Below are 18,873 nucleotides of genomic sequence, written 5' to 3'. Positions count from 1 at the left end.
ACATGTGCCTAGTTGTATGACTTATCATGTTGCTAACTTTCATGCATTCTAGAAGCTCTCCTAAGGCCTTTATATACAGGCACTCCTAGTGTACTCTCAAGTTGGCAAAGCTGACATATTGAATGAATATCATCATTCTGATCATACTCTGTCTATTTTGGTCTATCATGTGCTTGTGTTGAGTTCTTTAGTTCTTGGGTGAATTCTAACCTAAGCCAAATTCTTACATGGTATCAAAGCACTGAGAGATATTCTCATCACATAGCCGTTCAAAATCGTTCATGCTTCAACACCTTGACACGAATCCAGAGGATCCGTAGAAATTGGGAGCATCTAGAGGCAGATTTGACCTCATCGTTACGACTAAAGCGTCAATTTGGTGAAGATCAACTATAAATTTGCCTATGTTGGGTGAAAGTTGATTGTGAGGCAATTTTTTTTGCAAATCGGAACCTAGAAGCCCCGATTTGCAGTTTGGGTATGGTCATTTTATTGATTTGATTATTTTTGTTTTAGATCTGGATTAATTTTTTTCTCTACAAATTATTTTTCGAACTAGTATTTTCAAAGTTTTTGTTGCATAAGCAAAGAAATTTTTTTTGGCCGAATCGAGCAGTGACACCTTGGCTCAGTTTAGTATTTTTGGTGGAATATTTTGTATTTAATTGTAGGGATTTATCACGTTAATTGGATAGGCTATACTATAAATTTTTGCATTAAATCAGCAGATCATATTGCATTTGTGTCCACCTGCAAATTCTAGCAAGGAAACCCCAAGCGGCCACCTACATCCGGCCATGCAGCCACCAAATCCGACGGGCTTGGTTTACAAAGCCCCACAGTAGATTTATTTTCCATTGGCAATGTGATTCTTTTAAACCACATTGAATTCCAAATTCCCATGCATGTGGGATATTACCACCAAATAATCCAGCGACATATTCGCAAGAATCCAGTTAGAGAAAGGTTTCGGTGACTGTAACAATAAATTCATCAACGCTTCAAAGTAAGGCACGTGGACGTTTACAGTTCGGTATACAACAAACAAAATCACGCAGAAGTCCCAATAGATTCAATTCTCTAGTGTCATGGGGAGAAGGTCCATCCACAGTGGAAAGGAAATTCGATGACAGTTTAATAAACAGTCTGGTCTCCTGCACAAAGCTTATACTGCGACATGTGTTGCCCTCACCTTCATCTGTGCGGCACTAACCCAATCCTGCCATGCGGTAATTAATAATTCAGCCATGCCTATGCACACTTAGCGATCTAACAGGAAGACACACCATTTTTTTGCCTACCACTTCTGTACAATTTTGTATAGTTCATATGGTATGGTACGACTCATCATCTGCCACATCAGCAGGAGCCCAAAATTTTTGCTGATGTCATCATTTCATTGGCCTAAATTTGACGACCATCTAGACATCAAAATAGGCCAAATTTCAACTTCTGCAACAACTATATGACTGTCAAATTTAACCCTGTCATTTGTTGATGCAACCCCTCTCCAGATTGATTTTCAATTTTGTAGTTCAACTTTAGGAGGCCATAACTCGGACATTCAGACTCCAAATTCGTGGCAATTTTTTTTTTTAATTGGGTATAATTTCCTATACTTTTCTGTGGTGTAGCTGTTTTCTGGTTTTGGTTCAAGGATTGTTCAAAAATTGCATTTTTTGGTGATTGTACCTGCATAATTTTGCATTTTGCAACTTCAAACGCTTCGTACAGGCACATTTGTAGTCAAAAATAAGTTCTATTTTTTTTGAAAGTGCGTTATTTTTCATCTACTATCTAGATTTGCTATCAAATTCTAGGGTTATTTGAAAAAAAGTGTCACTTTCAGCAATAGGGCCTTTCTTTGCATTGTATTGCTTCAAAATTGTAGCACATTGTAAAGTTCTAGATTTGTAATCCATTAAGAGGTTGTAAGAAAAAAAATTAGAAGTCCATGAAGGCTAAAATTGGCAAGTGGCCCATTGTAATCGCACTACTGATAAAGTGCCCAAAGTATCTCTTTTGGGGGGTTTTTTGATTTAGTGAAAAGGGGGAGTGTTCTTGGTGTTGTGTTCTCTCTTTTCGACACTTTTCTTTCATTTTCTACATTATGGGCAACTTTAAGTTTCCTAAATTAATTCCTCATAACTATGCTACGTGGTCAATCAAAATGTGGTATCACTTAATGCATAATGGAGTTTCACAATATGTAGATGGTACCCTTCCTAAACCAGCACGTGATAAAGTTTCAGATAGTGATATTTCAGCTTGGGTAGCAATGGATAGGAAAGCCCTAGGTGATAGATGTTTAGGGGCTGATGATAAGATCATGTATCAAATCAAAAAGTGTTCTACATCCAAGGGAGCTTGGGATACCCTCGAAAGCCTTTATGGGAAAGTGTCTGAAGAGGATGTGTTCAAAATCAAAGATGAGCTTGTCTCCTTAGATCCTAAGTCATATGAATCAATCTAGGATTTCATCACTAAGGTGAATGAACTAAGGACAAAACTTACTGATTATGGAAGTTCTATCAAAGATGACAGACTGATCTATCTCATTCATAACAAGCTGCCATCAGAGTATTCCACATTTGTATCTTCTTTTAACACCTCAAAGACTACCTTAGGGTCTACCTACAAGAAATTCACTTTTGATGAATATGTTAAACTATTGGATGATGAAGAAAAGAAGTTGAAATCAATGGGGATTCTCAAACCACCTCAATCTAAAGCATTGGTGGCCAATGAGAGTTCTCAAAATTCAGTTGGATAGTCTTCAAACAAAGGAAAGGGTAAGAAGAAATGGAAGAGCAAATCTGAGGATGCAAAAAATACAACACCACAATCCAATTAACAAGGCAAGTCCTTGAATTCCAACAAGAAAGGGGACAACAATAAGGAGAAGAAGAAGTATGCTTATTGAAAAAAATTGGGTCATGAAGAGCATGAGTGTTATCTTAAAAAGATTGATGAGTTGACCAACATCATGAATAAACATAATGCTCCATTGCCTAATGCTTACAAGGAGAAAGGGTCTTCTTCAGATTCAAAGGGCAAAGGGCAAGCACTCATGGCTAATTCAAACTCTTCAAAGGAATAGATATTTGACTCAGGTGCCTCATATCATATGGGTTCTTCACATGAGGATTTTTCTTCAATGAAGTAGTCCAAGGTACTGCACATCTTCATGGGGAATGATAGCAAAATGGAAGTTGAAGGAAAAGGAAATGAGGAGATGGAAAATGGAGAGTTTCAAGATGTTCTCTATGTTCCAAACCTAAGTTCAAATCTCCTATCAATCTACCAAATCACTCACCTCGGAGATGGACATAAAAGTTGAGTTTCTTCTAGACTCATTAAAAGTGCACAGCCTTAAAGATAATTCCTTGGTTGCAGTAGGGAAAGTGAATCATAACAAAAGGTTGTACTCTTTCTCTCATTTTGTGCCCAAGTCTCCTTCAAAGGCCTTTTTATCACAATCCAATTCAAACATGCAATTATGGCATGAGCGGTATGGTCATCTTGACTTCCGCTATCTTCAACAATTTTGCACAAACCAAATGGTCAAAGGTCTACCTCCAATCAACTTTTCCCAAGGTGAATGTTCAACAAATTTAGTGGCTATGCATCCAAAGGGGAAGTTACATAGAGGGAAGTCTTCAAGAGTAATAGGTGTTCTATAGATGGTTCACATGGTATTAGCAATTCCTTTTGCATTCAGCCAGGGTCGCTACATACTTACCTTCATTGATGACTTTTCAAGGTTCACTTGGGTCTAGTTTCTGCACAACAAGAATGAAGTGTTGGACAAGTTTCTAGACTTCAAGACTCATGTAGAATGGAAATCTAGGAAAGCGATCAAAGTACTCTGAATGGATAATGGAAGGAAGTATGTGAACATAAGACTTTTGGACTTTTGCAAACTTGAGGGCATTGATCTTCAGACTCCACCAGCATTCAGTCTGCATAAGACTGATGTTGCAACATTGAGCATCCGAACTCTTAAGTCTATGCCAAGTTGCATGATACATGCCAAGTCTCTAGATACATCATTAGAAGTCGAAGCAATCTCTAGTGCCACTCACATTCTTAATCATTCTCCTCATCCAACCTTAGATGGAAAAACTCCTTTTGAGGCATGGTGCGGCAGAAAACTTATTGTGACACACTTCAAAGTCTTTGGTTGTCCTGCATGGGCAAACAAATCTTCCAGGGGTTGCAAGGCATAATCACCTCAGCCTTGTACTTTCATTGGTTATGAAGATAGTGTGAAGGCATATAGGCTTCTAGATGGAGAAGGATGTACACTTTGAGGAAAGTTCACCAAGCTTGTCCTCTACTCCTCTTCGCACATCATATAGTGTGGAAACTGATAGTGACACTAGCGATATTGCTTCAACAAATTCAAACACGTGGGGTTCTATCGACAGTTGCAGTGAGAGGTTACTACATCAGTTCAATCCACATGCATACATCACCACAGTGATAGGTCTAGAACAGTAGGGTACATCCAGTCTTCTAGGTATAGGTTCAATGACAGATTTAGGAGACAGTATTGATGATTTGCCTCTTCTTCTTGATGTAGAAGTACCTTCTTCATTTGTCATGAGGGCTCCATCTAACTCTCTTGTTCATTCTCTACATGATCAATCCTCACAAGTTGAAGTGATTGTGGATACTTATGATCAGTAGTTGCAGCAAGGTTCTTCATTAGTTGTAGAGATAGACAGTTCTTTGAGATAGGTTCTTCAGCCAGTTGAGCAGGTTTCAAAGACATTACTTATCCATGGGATTCTTTCCACACATAGCGGAAGCATCTCATTTGTACCTCTAGCATTTTTTCTTCCTAAGGGGAGGAACACCATTAGGCAGTCTTGGATCAGCTTCTTCATCGGACAGTCATTATTCGACACTCTTCTTTTTGGGGGGGGGGGGGGGGGGGGGGGGGGGCGGGGCGGGGGAGCCTATCCTGTCTCTCTTCCTCTTCTCATCATTCTCTTATGTATATATTGGATGTATGTCATAATGGGGGGGTCTTGATTATTCCATCCATCCATGCATCCCTATTCATCTCACTTTTTGGGGGAGGGTTTTTCCCACAAGGTTTTCCCTCTTTCTCCACTTTATGAGAGATTGCATGTCATTATGTACATGGGTACCTAACATGGCCTAGTAGCCTAGACCCATTATACATTTCATCTTAGATTTTGTAACTTAAGGGCATTCCCCTAAGTTGCACATAAGGGGGGGTGTTGGTGTAAATAAGTATTTACTTATTACACTTACTTAAGTTTACTTAGGTGAATGCATTATTTTATTATTTTGCATTATTTTATTATTTATTTAGATGAGACACTTAGGAGTTTGTGTACTCTCATTGATGTATGCAACTCTAATTATCCACATGGTGTCTACAACACATGAGTTTGCTTCATTCACTGAGTCGTCATATTGACAACACAGTTATCCGCACTCCTCATTTAGCACATGTTGTCTACACCACTGATTTGCGTGCTACACCATTGTAGGCTTATCCTCACATCATCGCACTTAATTCCGTACTTAATGGAGGATAACCCATATCTAGTGGACATGTGCCTGGTTGTATGACTTATCATGTTGTTGGCTTCTATGCATTCTAGAAGTTCTCCTGAGGCCTTTATATACAGGCACTCCTAGTGTACTCTCAAGTTGGCAAAGCTGACATATTGAATGAATATCATCATTCTAATCATACTCTGTCTATTTTGGTCTATTGTGTGCTTGTTTTGAGTTCTTTAGTTCTTGGGTGAATTCTGGCCTAAGCCAAATTCTTACAGGTTTTATTGTTCATTGGGATCCATGTAGAATCTATACTCCTGAGCTAGTATTCGGTAGAGTGTTATTTTGCTTGTGTTACATCCAGCCCTTGTTTTATGATCTCTGTGATGGTGGTTGATGAGGCTAATTATTGCCTCTATTTTATGATGATTTTAAATACTCTATTTTAATACTACCAAGACATTTGTGAACTTATTTTTAGTTGAACTTATGATTAAGTCCAAATAGAACCATTAACCTATGGGTAGATAGTATGTCATATTTTACCAATATTATACATATAATGCAGTATTTCATATAACCATCAGAATGTGTGTTCTAATATTTGGATTTAATTTGATTATGCTTATTTGCGAATATTTTTGCATCATAACTAACCTGATAGGGAAGAAGTTAGAGGATGGTCGACAACATTCAAGGAGGAACATTAAAGTCCAGTCACGGTGGAAAAACCATAATGGTACTAGGAGACACGACCTCTACAAAGGAGGAGCTATTATTCTAGGAATGTAGGGATGAAGAGGTTCTATATTCCCTCTGCATTTACTATTGTGTCGAATTGGTTATCCAACCGTTATTTTTTGTATCGTAAACTGTTATATTTCCTTCTTTTTCTCTGGTGGATTTGTAGTCAATTTGTTTTCTTTCCTATTTTAGAATAAGTGTCGATCCTCTATTTATAGGGATTGGATTGATAGTTCTTGGAGGTTGGAAGAAATTTTATGAAAAGAAATTGTTGACTCTCGTAATGAATTGTTTTACAATTTTATGTATTGTTCTTATGTAAGGAATTTTGGAATATAATGAAATAGTTCTTGGTTTACATTTTGTGTTAGTAGATTAGTAGAAGCTAACCAGGGGGGGGCACTTGGGAGGTGGATTAGACTAGAGTAGTGTAGATTTACTTCCAACATTTCTAGTATTTCAAGTAGAAATTGTAAGTTTCTTCCTACAACATCATACTTTGTGAGTGTTCCTGCAACATTTGTGAGAACAGTTATAGTGGATGGTCTGAGTTAGAATATAAGTTAGCATTAAATCATATTTCCAACATTCATTTTAGTGAAGAGTTAAGTGTGTTAATTTTCTCCAACACTAGTGTAGGTTATTTCTTTGCATTTTACTTTCCTGCAGCATAAGCATAATGACTCCTTAAGAAACCTAGTGCACATATCGTGCCGACCATTTCAAGTATATGTCCCCGGGTTGACAAATTAAATGCACCTCATGGTGGGGAGAATAATCCTTAGATTGAATATACTATTCCTGAGTAAGGCCTTGGGCATGATTATCACACACCTATTGTGAGCCAAACCATTTTTAGTGTCGTTATCGGGGATGGTATCAAGCTAGGAACATCTTTTTGGGTCATAGTTTTATAGTTAAGTTTTTTTTTAGAGATTTGTTGTTATAAACGTTTCTTCACAAGTGTGAAGAATTCAATTGCATGCATCGAAGAGGAAGACAACAAAATGAATATGGTAGATTTCTTCCAAAGGAGTCTGTGAATTTGAACAAAGAAATTGAGTTTCCTTTTGAGGATGCAAGCCTTGTTTTTCCTACAAAATCTTCTGCTAGAGCAAAACCTTTGAACACAAGTGGTCTTCAACCTTTTGCTGAAATTTGGGCCAGCTTTCTTGGTAGTTTTGGTCTAAATCCACCTACTGTTAACAATCTAGTACCCAGTGTTCCTTTTTAGTAGCAACCTCATAATCAAGTACCTCCAGTAATGGCACAACATACTTTTCCATTTCCTCTCCCAAGCCTCATAACCAATGTTAATCTCAAAAATATACTCGCAGTTGCTCTCCCAAAGTTCTATGGCCTTGCAACTGAGGATCCTGATACTTTCTTATTTGATTTTGACATTCTTTGTCATAGCTTTGACTATAACACTAATACCCATAAGCTCAAGTTGTTCCCAACAACACTAAAAGAATTAGCCTTGTGGTGGTTCATGGGCTTAGGTGCCAATGCAAGATGTACCTGGGATGAAGTGCAAACTCTATTTCTGGATAAATACAAAGAGTATTGCAAGGTGAATGATTCAAGAGGAGATGATATCTTTAGAATATCACAAAAGGAGGATGAAAGATTGGAAGATTGTGTTTCATGTTTCTTGTATACACTATAGAAGAACCCTCAGCATGTACTAGTAGAGGATTCGCATAAGCTAGTCTTCTTGAGAGGGGTAAATGATAAATGTCTAGAAGCATTAGACCTAATGGCTAGCGGTGATGTATATCAATCCTCTTGAGATGACCTCAAGAAAATTTGTCTTAACTACTCAAGGTCAACTATGAAGAAAGGCAGAGGACATTGGTCCACATCCACTAAAGGGATCAATCAGGGTATTTCAAAGCTTGAGATATCTAATCTACTCTTAGATTTCAAGCAAGAGATCATAAATAATGTCACTACACATCTCGACACAATGACTACAAAGAAGAAGCATGTAGAAGTTGAATCAAGATTGGCGGAGTATTGTTCTCATTGCCACAAACAGAAGCAAGACTACGCATATAAACTGGTAGCTAACCTAGAGAATCAACATTTGTTGACTGATTACATGAAGATAAATGGAGACAATGAACAAGTGTTCTTCATTGTTCAATGTTAACCATGGGCCTCAAGACAAGGTATGCATCAAGATCCTCTACAATTTTCAAATCTTTACAATAATCAATGGAAAAACCAAAGCTATCAAAATCCCTTCGAGTACTCTCAAAATAACTAATGGAAAAACCAACAAAATAACCAGTGGCAAAACCAACAAAATAACCAATGGAAAAATTAATAAAATCAATGGCAACCACCACAAGGAAATTGGTAGCCTAATAATCAATGGAGGGGGCCTCCATAATGGCCTAACCAAAATCCTAGTAACCCACAGCTACCACCTCCAATTCAACAACTTGCAATAATGCCACCTCCTATAGAAAATAATGCTAATCCTAAGCCAACTCAATTGCCTGCTCAGCCTCAGCCAAATACAAACAAAAAGCAATCACAACAACAAATGTACACTACAGATACTCAGCAACGCCCTACATATTCATTAGAGATTATGATATTCATTTAAGATCGAGTACAACTTTGCCTACACCAGAATATCCTATCATCACAAAAGTTGTGAACACTCCTACAGCACCCCTTCTAGAAGTTATACTACCAAATATCAACCCACCAACTGATATATCCAGTAGGACTATTGACCATACCACCGTGAATCCTCCCTTTCCATATAGGCTAAATAAAAATAAATCTATACCCCAAAGGAAGAGACATTTGACATTGTTGAGTAGCTGAAAAACATGCACATCCAAATTCCTCTGTTTAAGGCTATCAAGGATGTCCCTCTTTATGGAAAGGCTATTAAGGAAGCATGTCTTAAGAAGCTAGGGAAGAAGAAGAAAGATCCTAAAATAGTCCATGTTGTTGGGAAATTAGTAGATATCAAATTAGGGAAGCTAGTGATACCAAAGTATTCAAATCCTAGTAGTCCAATAGTTAACCTGATCATAAATGGACTGGTTGTGAAAAATACTTTAGTTGATCTAGGAGCAACAATAAATGTGATGAGTAAAGATAAAATGCATAGATTACATATGGAAGGCTTGAGGACAACTCCCATGGTGTTACAACTTGCAGACAATTCAACTGTCAGTCCAGATGGTCTCATAGAAGATGTGATAGTAACTTTAGATTCATGGGTATACCCTACAAATTTTGTTATCTTATCACCCAAAGTCAAACTTGTTGGCTATCCAATCATATTATGGAGACCCTGGTTAGCCACCACTTATGCTAAAATTAGTTGTAGATCAGGCAGTATGAAAATTTCAAATGGTCAAACTATAAGGAAGCTAGAGCTATATCCACCTGTCCAACCCCAACCAAACTTGGGAGAACCTATTTGGCCAGATTTAGGAGATGAAGAGGAAGAACTAAATTTTGTATCTTATCTCATGATGTTGCATAGGCAATCTTTTCTAAAAATGCAGGAAGAAGATGGTGTAGTACAGAGCATTCTTGCTAATGAATGTATAGTGGCCAAAGACATTGATGAAAGTTTTGTCTTACAACTATGTACCTATGAAGACTGTGTCTACCCAGCAAGCCCTAAAATAATTGACCAATTATTACCAAGTGAAGTAGCGACAAGTCCAGTACCATAAGTGTCAATGGTATAATTAAGAACTACTGTGGAACTTTCTTGTGGTCATAATCTCCATGTAAATAATAATTTGTCCATATCACAATTGGAATTGTTAATCAAGCTCCTCAATTAGCATGAAAAAGCCTTTACTTTGAATTATAAGGATATGGTAGGATTGAGCCCTAAACTATGCACCCATAGGATATACATCAATGATGAAAGCTTGCCACTCCAACAGCCTCAAAGGAGAATAAATCCAGCATTGTATGAAATAGTTAAGATAGAGTTACAAAAGTTGTTGGATGTTGGATTCATCTATCCAATCTCTTATAGGAAATGGGTATCACCATTAGTTATTATACCTAATAAAGGAGGGAAGTGGTAGATATCTGTAGACTACAGGGAATTAAATAATGCCATAAAAAAAGATCACTTTCCTTTACCTTTTATTGATTAGCTTTTGGATACTTTGGCTAGAAAGAAATACTTCTCATTTCTAGATGGATATAGTAGATACAATCAGATAAGTATTGCTCCATAAGATCAAGAGAAGACCATATTTACATGTCCTTGGGGTACCTATGCCTATTTTGTATTGTCATTTAGCTTATGCAATGTACCTGCTACTTTCTAGAGAACTATAATTAGCATCTTTGCTGACATATCACATGATTGCATGGAAATATACATCGATGACTTCACTACATCTGGTGTCACATTTGAGGAAGCTTTGAAGAACTTGGAGAAAGTACTCATCTGATGTGAAGAGCACAATCTAGCTCTCGACAGTGAAAAATGCTTTATGATGATGTAGGAAGTAGTGGTATTGGGACATTTTATCTCTGAAGCTAGAATCCAAGTAGACCCTACAAAAGTAGAGGTAATTCTCACACTCCCTACTCCCACAAAGCAAAAAGAAGTCAAATATTTCCTAGGAAATGTTGGTTATTATAGGAGGTTTATCAAGAATTTTAGTCAAATAGCTAGTCCTCGTTATACCTTGATCACCAAAGAGGCTAAATTTACCTAGACAAATAAATGTGATAACTCCTTCTAGGAGCTCAAATCATTGTTGACAACTGCACCAATACTTAAGAATCCTTATTGGACTTTTCCTTTTCAAATACATATAGATGCTTCTGACTATGCCATAGGTGCAATCCTAGGACAAAATTCTCAAAATCTTGAAAATGTAATCTACTATATCTATAAGAGCCTTCATGGACCAGAGTTAAACTATACAGTGACTAAAAAAGAACTGTTGGCAGTAGTCTATGCTCTAAAAATTTTTTGGCACTACATAACTAGTTATCCCATATTTGTTCATACTGACCATACAAAAATTAAGTATCTCATGAATAAACTTGCTATTACAAGTAGATTAGCAAGATGGCTACTTCTTTTGCAGGAATTTGATATCACCACCATTGATAAACCCAAGAAAGCAAATGTAGTAGCTGATTATCTATCAAGAATCCACCATGATGAAGATGATACTACTTTGATAGATGATACATTTCTAGATGAGCATTTTTTTCATATTGTTGTCAAAATGCCATGGTATGCAGACATTGCTAATTATATTGTAGCTAATAAAATGCCAACATATTTCTCTTACAAGGAAAAGAAGCTGCTTGTAGAGAAAAATTTCCATTTCTCTTGGATTGATGACATACTATTTTATAGTGGACCCGATCAAGTTACAATGAGATGTGTAAGAGAAGATGAAACATATGACATTCTACATGCGTATCATAATGAACCATGTAGAGGGAATTTTGTAGCAAAAAGAACAGCATTGAAGATTTTAACAACTAGTTAGTATTGGCCTACACTTCATAAAGATGCAACCAACTATACACAAAAGTGTGATAAATGTCAGAGGATGGGCTGACCAACAAGAACAGATGAAATGCCTCTCAATCCACAACTAACGTTAACACCATTTGACAAATGGGGCATGGACTTCATTGGTCCAATAGATCCTCCATCTAATGGAAAATCATATATCCTTGTGTGCACTGACTACCTAACAAAATGGGTTGAAGTCAAAGCCATGAAGCATGCTTGTGATCATAAAGTTACCGAATTTCTGTACAAAGAAATATTTACTCTATATGGTGTACCCAGAGAACTTGTCACTGACCAGGGTGCTCAATTCACATCGAATTTGATCACAAAACTCATCAAGGAATATAATATTAGACACTGGAGATCAAGCCCCTATCACCCTCAAACTAATGGACAAGCAAAAGTTCCAAATCGAGAGATAGAGGCCATCTTAACAAAGATAGTTCATTTGCACTGCAGGGATTGGAGCAACAAACTACCAGAAGTTGTTTGGGCATACCGAACAATATGGAAGACTACCACAGGGTTCACACCATTTGAGTTGTTGTATGGAAAAGTAGCAATGCTACCCATTGAGTTTGAACACAAAACTTTAAGAACAACACTGGAATTGAACATTGAACTTCCTACAACATAGAGAGAGCGTCTACTACATCTTAATTCTTTGGATGAAATGCACAAGTCTACCCTAGAATGCACATAAATCATACAGAAGCAAAGGAAACAATGGCATGACTCCCACATTAAGAGTAACCAATTTCAAATTGGTGACTGGGCATTGCTTTATGATTCCAAATTTAAAGATATTCTAGGCAAGTCGCAGACACGATAGCTAGATCCCTATGAAATAAGCCATGTATTTTCAAATAGAGCCATCTAGTTAACCACCATTGATCCAATGCATTTTAAGTTATTAGTCAATGGACATCAACTCAAGTTATATAAATGACCCCAAACAAAAGAACATTTCCTGTAGCAGAAGGTGCCAACCTCCTGCCTGCAGCTCTTCAATAACAACTCCTTTGAGCATGCCCATAATAAACATTTTATGTCCACATAAAGTTCAAATTCTCCATTCACCTTCTAATTTCTTCTTTTTCAACTCATCTCATTTCTTTCTCTACCACTCATCCATCTTCTATGTCATCATTTTACAATGATTTCAATAACGCGGTGAGTTCACTGACATATGTTGTCATTGTTGACCTTCAAATCTCGCCACCTTTTGGCACGTGCAATGATCAATTAGCAAGTATAAGATTTTCAAAATTTTATTCATTTTTGATACATAGATTTTGTTGGTTATATCTATTACTGCATTAAACATATTATTGCGACGTTATGCTAGTTCCATACCTCATACCAAGTATGACAAGTGAGGACACTTGTCCATATTTTGTAGGGGGTAGGGAAGGTTACTAATTCCCAATGAAATTTCTATTTATTTATTTATTAAAGATCCTCAAATTTGTACACTCTATTTGATTGATTAAAACCTAGTTACCATAATACGCAAGTGTCAAGTGGTGTACCATTATTCTCGAATAATTCCTCATTGTTAGGCTACGATGTGACCCAAATTCAATTTTTATGTGACCTAAATTCAATTTTGGGATGATTCTCGCATATCTATGATTTTTTTTCATTAAAACCACATTATTATTGCTCATGATGTATTGTTCATGACAGGAATTAGCAAAAAAGAATGTGAAATGTAAAAAGGGTTTATGATTTTCAAAAACAAAAGAAAGCCTCAATTCATAGAAGGGAAGAAGGTAATAGTGCAAGTAGAGTAGATATTGATATTGGAAAGCATAAATGGGAGGACAATTGCAATGAAGAGAATAGGTGGAGCATAGTGTTTTACTTTCAGATGTAGAGGTAGTGAGAAGATTTAATGCATGTGGCTGGTTACGATTTTTCTTAAAACTAACAGAGTTTGATGATGAAGTAGCCACTAAATTTATATGTATATTTGAGGAAGGTGAAGCAAAAATATGGGGATTGATAGTTGTTGCCACAAAAGAGAAAATAGCAGAAGTAACTAGGTTGCCAGCAGTGGGACAACACTACCTTAATGCACATGATGCAAGGTTAGCTAGGGCCCAGTTTTTCATACCAACTGACCCTCCATTGGATATAACCAAGTAGGGTTGCAAAAGAACATCTCTTCTTGATGCAGGAGCATCTTGCATGGGAAAATTATTGGAAAAAAAAAATTGTGGAGGAGAGAGAAAGTGATGAAAATTAGAGGAGAAATAATAATAAAAAAAATTTAAAAGGGGGAAAAAGGAGAAAAGAAAGAAAAAGAGGATTTCTATTTTTGAGGTGCATAGGTGGCATAATAGAAAAATAAAAAATAAATGGTTGTCATTCCATTTATCGAAGTGTGTGGGTAGAATTCTAGAAAGTTATGAATATTGTAGAAAGTTGTGGAAGTTGTAGAAGGTTGTGGAGGAATTCTAGAAAGTTGTGGATAAGTCATGCATGGGGTGGTAAGTGCCTATTTAAGCAAGGAATATTAGCATTTCTAAATCAAGCTCAAGGAGAAACTTGAGAGGTGGAAGCTCAAGGAGAAGCTCAAGGGGAAGCTCGAGGAGTAGAAGGTCAAGGAGAAGCTTGAGAAGGAGTAGCTCGGGAAGTAGAAGCTTTGGAAAGAAAGCTTGGAAAGGTGAAAGTTGTGGAAGGTGAAGCTTGGAAAGCTTGGAAGGCTTCAAGGTGTGAAAGAGAAAGAGTAAGTGAATAGTGAGTTTTCCTAAGTCTGTGGACAGAGCACCGAATGTGAGGCAGTTTACAGTAGGATTTTGATGGACTTGTGAGTGTGTAGACAGAGCGCCGAATGTGAGGCAGTTTACACTTGGATCTTGGATTAGGTTTGTGAGAAGAGCTAGTGACTGCGGTTTAGAAACAAGGAGATTTCTTGGTGGCTTGCGAGCACAAGTTGAGATCTTGGAGGTTTCTACTAGAATGTGGATCTAGACTAGCTTGGGCTTGGATTGGATCTTGAGAGATCTTGCAAAAATTTTATTGTAATTGCTATTGGATTGTCAAGTATAATAAAATTGTCTTCATCTTTTTGCATTCTTTGTCATGAGTTGGTAAGGGTGGTGTGGCCCTTTATCAAGTGGTATCAGAGCGTACCTTCGTCAGTGGTATCAAAGTGTATCTTCATTAGTGGTATCAGAGTAGGCATTCCTGAGTGTACAAGCAGATCGCCGAAGTGTGAGGCAGTTTGTACCAGGACATTGGTTGGGTGAAGTTTATCAAAGCAGGAGTTCCTGAGTGTACAAGCAGATCGCTGAAGTGTGAGGCAGTTTGTACCAGGACCTTGGTTGGGAAAATTTTATCAGAGCTTGTGGATTGCAAATCCGTTGTCCTAGATTTGTGATGTGGTTCATGATTGTTCATGCGAGGTGGCAGGTTACAATCTAACTTGCAAACAATTTGGTTGTCACAAGGAGCGTGGGAAGGATTTGTTGCAGAGGGTTTACGAAGATCTTGGAAGATGGCTCCAAGAGGATTGGACCCTAAGATGATTGTGAAAATCTATGATATAGTGGAGAAGAATTTTTCTACGATGTTTTCTTAGTTGGATGCTAGATTGGTTGATCAAGCTAAGAAGGTCAAGGTGGAAGAGGTTGATTTTGCTGATCAGTTTGTGGAGCCTGATGCAGAACCTGTAGAGCAACTAGAGGTTGTTGCTGAAGATATTCCTAACATTGTTGATGTTGGGATAGAGGTTGGTTTTCATGGTCAGTTGGTTGAGTCTGACATGAAGATTGTGGCGCACTCAGTTATGGATGATTCAGTTGTTGTTGGTGGTGACTTGTATCTTGCAAAGCATCTTGTTGTGAGCAATGACGTTGCTAGTGTTGAGAGTTTGGCTTGTGTTGATGAAAATCTACATATTGCTACTGATGTGGACTTGGTTGTTGCTGATGCGAAGTTTGTTGCTATGGGTGTGAATTCACTAGTTGCTGATGTGGATGAGAGTTTTCTGTTGAAGCATTATGTTTAGTTTGTTCCTAGGAATGAGCATTGGATGGTTGAGATGCTGGTGTGGAGGATTTGCATGGTGGTTTTGTTGTCCCTATTGAGGTGGAAGCCTTTGGTGAAGATGAAGATGGTGGTAGATCTTACTTTTGGTGTCAAATTGTGGGACACACTTTTCTATCTACCGGGGGAGTCTGATGCAAGAGCATCTTGCATGGGAAAATTATTGGAAAAAAAAAAAAAAAAAAATTGAAACAAAAAAATTGAAAAAAAAAAAAAAAAAAATTTGTGGAGGAGAGAGAAAGTGACAAAAATTAGAGGAGAAATAATTTTTTAAAAATTTTAAAAGGGGGAAAGAGGAGAAAAGAAAGAAAAAGAGGATTTCTATTTTCGAGGTGCATAGGTGGCATAATAGAAAAATAAAAAATAAATGGTTGTCATTCCATTTATCGAAGTGTGTGGGTAGAATTCTAGAAAGTTATGAATATTGTAGAAAGTTGTGGAAGTTGTAGAAGGTTGTGGAGGAATTCTAGAAGGTTGTGGATAAGTCATGCATGGGGTGGTAAGTGCCTATTTAAGCAAGGCATATGAGCATTTCTAAATCAAGCTCAAGGAGAAGCTTGAGAGGTGGAAGCTCAAGGAGAAGCTCAAGGGGAAGCTCGAGGAGTAGAAGGTCAAGGAGAAGCTTGAGAAGGAGTAGCTCGGGAAGTAGAAGCTTTGGAAGGAAAGCTTGGAAAGGTGAAAGTTGTGGAAGGTGAAGCCTGGAAAGCTTGGAAGGCTTCAAGGTGTGAAAGAGAAGGAGTAAGTGAGTAGTGAGTTTTCCTGAGTCTATGGACAGAGCGCCGAATGTGAGGCAGTTTATAGCAGGATTGTGATGGACTTGTGAGTGTGTAGACAGAGTGTCGAATGTGAGGCAGTTTACACTTGGATCTTGGATTAGGTTTGTGAGAAGAGCTAGTGACTGCGGTTTAGAAACAAGGAGATTGCTTGGTGGCTTGCGAGCACAAGTTGAGATCTTGGAGGTTTCTACTAGAATGTGGATCTAGACTAGCTTGGGCTTGGATTGGATCTTGAGAGATCTTGCAAAAATGTTATTGTAATTGCTATTGGATTGTCAAGTATAATAAAATTTTCTTCATCTTTTTGCATTCTTTTTCATGAGTTGGTAAGGGTGGTGTGGCCCTTTATCAAGTGGTACCAGAGCGTACCTTCGTAAGTGGTATCAAAGTGTATCTTCATTACTTCTACCACTGTACAATGAGTTGGCCATACATATTATCAGGTATTTTACCTATGAAGGAAGATTTTCATATTTGCATGCACATCATTTTAAGTTGCTTAGTTATGTAAGGGATAATTCTCCAGTGAATGTTCTCAATTTCTTGTACAATATGTTATGCATTAGTGCTGAGGAGACCCAAAAAGGGAAGGACAACTCTGTTACTCACCATGCCCTAATCAAATTGCTCATAGAGAGATCTCTTAGGGATACCTCTCCCATGTCATGGGCAAAATTTGTCCAATGTAAAACCCTACAACCTCAGGCTACCCCTAATGAACAAACCAGCAAAGAAAATGCAGTCCCCATTGACGCAACTATTGAGCAAAGCACCCAAGGTGCTAAAACCAGAAATGTGCAAGAAAATGTGCCTTTACCTGCTCAAAAGAGCAATGTAGCTACCTCTGCCTGAGAAAAGAGGAAACATAAATTACAAGAAGAAACCTTGGCTTCGGTAGTAGAAAAACAAAACCCTATAGTCTCAAAGCAAAAGAAAACAAAGTCGGGTTTTGCAACAGTCACTTCTATAGCAAAGACACTGAAAAGAGGTAGTAGGAAGAAGGTTGTGGTGCTTAAGGAGACCCCTATTCAAAGAAGCCCTAGAATGAAAGGACAAACTTCTAAAGTGTCAGTAGAAACTCAGTCTACTTAACCCAAACCATCTAATGAAGAATCCCCAGTACAGGTTGTCCTAGATGATTTCCGTAATCAATCTGAAATTCTAGACATTCCTCAAAACCCTAATGAGGAATGTAGGGTTGAGGTGAATGAAATCCAAAATAATTCCCCAGTAGGCCAACAAGATACTCCAAGCCATAAAAATGAAAAAGCCCCATTAATGCATCAGTTAACTTGTTTAAAAGCTAGCCTAGTTCCCTATAAGAAAACATGGTTTACAAATTTCTTAGAACAATCATGGAGGAAACAAAGGAAGAAAAATAACTATGAGGAAGAAAGTGGCTCAATTACCCTGCAAATGCTTCCTTTCCAGTTGTATAATAAACATGTGTTGACAACAGCCCTATGGAAAGAGGAGAAAAAGGAAATGAAAAAGGTCATAGCTTATCAAGGTGCAGAAATTGTAGAATTGAGAGAGCAATTGGCAAAACAAAAACAAAAGATGGATCATGCTCTTAAATTGGCTGATCAAATAATTACTTGAAGACCACCACCTAGGATCTATGCTATTTGTTTAAAAGAACAATTCCTTTTATTCCAACTTATGTTGACCCTCAAAGACATAAATGCGGAATTCAAGTCAACTCAAAAATTCTATGGTTTTTACCAAACTCTTCCATCCTACTAGCAAAATTTACTTTATGAATTGTATGTGCACAATTTCATTATCCCTATAGAGATTGAAAGGAATCCTTTACCTTACATAGGGGATATACAATCGAGGGCCCTAATGTCCTAGATGCAAAATGAAGCTAATTATGATAGACAATTGAACAATTATAGAGATGAGGAAAGAACAGAACTCCTATATTAAGAGTCAAGAGCAATAAACCAGAAGAAATCCTTAGGGATTGGTTTAGACTAACCTATGGGGATAAGCACAAGGAGATAAGAAAACAAATCTTTAAGGCCAGAACAAAGGTATATGTGAAATATGATAACCTACCTTACTTTAGCTTTCAGAGAGCCATGGTTGGTGTTAAAAGAAGATGGCGGAGACTACTTGAGGGACTCAAAAGATCAAAGCCACACAGTCCTATCAACTTAGAGGCAGCCCTTCATCGAGCTTTGAAATACATACAGTTGGGAAGGC

Source organism: Cupressus sempervirens, chromosome 3 (genome assembly GCF_028749045.1).
Source record: "Cupressus sempervirens isolate cs-2001-9-10 chromosome 3, ASM2874904v1, whole genome shotgun sequence".
Taxonomy (NCBI): domain Eukaryota; kingdom Viridiplantae; phylum Streptophyta; class Pinopsida; order Cupressales; family Cupressaceae; genus Cupressus; species Cupressus sempervirens.
The sequence above is the reverse complement of the archived record's forward strand: the minus strand, read 5'-3'. Positions refer to the sequence as shown.